Source organism: Mus caroli, chromosome 3, assembly GCF_900094665.2.
Source record: "Mus caroli chromosome 3, CAROLI_EIJ_v1.1, whole genome shotgun sequence".
NCBI lineage: Eukaryota > Metazoa > Chordata > Mammalia > Rodentia > Muridae > Mus > Mus caroli.
Window position 1 is genome coordinate 44,473,899 of NC_034572.1, and position 2,476 is coordinate 44,476,374.

The window sequence follows — 2,476 nt, forward strand, 5'->3', positions numbered from 1 at the left end:
CATAAAAATTAATGATTATCTATTGAGACAAGTTCTCCTAACTCATAAGCTAGACCCAGGAGCTGTTTAACTCTTTTACAACAAGAATATAATACTGAAGTAAATTATGGCCTCTATGGTATATTATATTATGTCTTATTTAAATAATTTCTGAGAAAACACATCTTAAATCTGGAGCTTGCCTCATATTTGAGTTTCTCTTGGGGTTGGAGGAATAATCTGGCAATGAAATATCCCAGCTAGAAATTTCATTCATCTGCATAACCATAAGGAAAAGATTTTATTTGGGGTATAAAAGAATTAAGTTTTTTTTTCTGGGCACTGTTGCCTTTAGGAGGAATATGAAAATTTTCATCAATTTGAAGAATAAGAATTTACGAAGTTGTTGCTGGACTTATATGTCCAGAGTAGAAACAAAGCATTGCGTGTACCAAACTCTAGCATTCAGTGAGACAATGGGTACCCCTACTCCATAAACATCATTGAATCACTTTAAAGACTGCATGCTTTAAAAGAGTCCCAGTGACCAGGCTCCTCAGAAACCATCAAGAGAGTAGATGCAGAGTTCTCACAACAGGTGCACTGACTGTGTAAGGCAGCACAGATTGGAACTAGTTGGATACAGTCATTTCGCAATATATTTCATACTTCCGAACACATTGTGTTGTATACAATAAATGTAGCAAATACAACTGTATATGCCATTTAAGATAAAGAAATAGAGGTGGCGAGATGGCTCAACAGTTAGAAGTGTTTGTATGAAGGCCTAATGACAGGAATTCAACCCCTCAATTCCACAAGGTAACAGGTAAGAACCAACTCCCAGAAGTTGTCCTTGGACACCTACACACCTACACACACACACACACATACACACACACACAGCTTAGTAAATAAATAAAATAAACAAGTATCTTTGTGAAAGGGCTTCAGTCTCTCTTCTCCCTACTAAACAAAATAATATGCCAATCACTCCATAAATCATATCAAACATCTTACAAAACTAACTAGAAAGACGATATGTTTCCATCACTCCAGCAGCCTCTTGCTCAATAACCTTTATTTAGCTATGGTCTCTCTTCAATCCAATGCAAAAAGCAGAAGGGACAGCCGGGCATCGGCCTTGCAGAAAATCTATTATTACCTCCCCAGGAAGCATCAGTCTTTATTTATGAAGAAAATCAATGTCCACAAAAGCCTCTTAGCAATAGCTCGAGGAGAGAAAGATATATTATTACTGTGATAAAATAACTTTGGGTTGAAAAGAACAGTAAAGAAATTAACATTTATTGAGTTCCTACAATTAGCTGATACATGACATACCGATTTAATCCTCACAAAAATGCTTTCATGTTCCCATTTGGGAAAAAAATGGGAAGAAACTTTACAATAGACCATAGTCTAGGCCATAAACAATAAAACCTATGGGTAGAAACCCAGGTTACTGCTCACCACGGTTGTGTCCCCCATCACCTAGAGATTTTTCTCATCAAATAAAACGAGCTTTCAGAATACAAGGAGTCGCCTTCTCTTTTCATTATGACAAAACAAATAAGTGGGTGAAGAAATGTGAAATTCCTTTAGTTATAATTATGGCTGGTTTCAGAATTATTTACCCACAGGTTTCAAGGATTCTGTGGTCATGAACCTCTAGCCATCGTTAAAGAAAGTCCCAGATGGCTCGTTCTACCTCCCATTCGGTGACCCTTGCCATAGCAGACCTTCTGTTTGTCTTACAAGGAGACCAATATTTGCTGGAAGTTCCCTGGGGGGCATTAGAGTTAGGCAGAGCTGTGCATGTGCTCTAAATGAATTTTACTCAGCAATAATAGAACGCTTAACAAGGCAACAAAGAACTTGTGACTTCTAAGAGCTTCTAGCTGATAGGGAGTCTATTGACCTCTACCCAGGCCCTCGGGTAGCCGAAATTATACAGTATCTGTCATGAGTTTAGGCATGGTGCTTTATGTATTTGTTACAAGGAAGATTTTCCCCTGAATGGAATGCACCCAAGAGAGACCTTTTTGGAGCACTTTTTAAAAATATATTTAGCATAACATTTATTGTTACTACTGAAAGAGTCACAAAGCCTTAGAAATTATAGGCTGTGTAAACTTATGGAACTGTTTCAGACGTCATGTGATACACTACAGCAAGCCAATCATAAGTGACTCTGTGTGTTTACATATGTGTATATGCCTGCATGTGTTTGTGTGTGACTGTGTATCTGTATGTGTGCATGTGTGTGTATATGTGTGTGAGCACATGTATGCCTGTGTGTATCTCTGTACATGTGTGTGCATGTGTATGTGCCTGTATGTATATATATATATATGTGTGTGTGTGTGTGTTTGTGTCTCTGTGTGTGTATCTGTGTATGCACACATGTAGTATGCCTGTGTGTGTGCATGTGTGTATCTGTGTGTGTACATGCATGTGCATATGTATGTCCATCTGTGTGTTTGTGTGTGTGTGT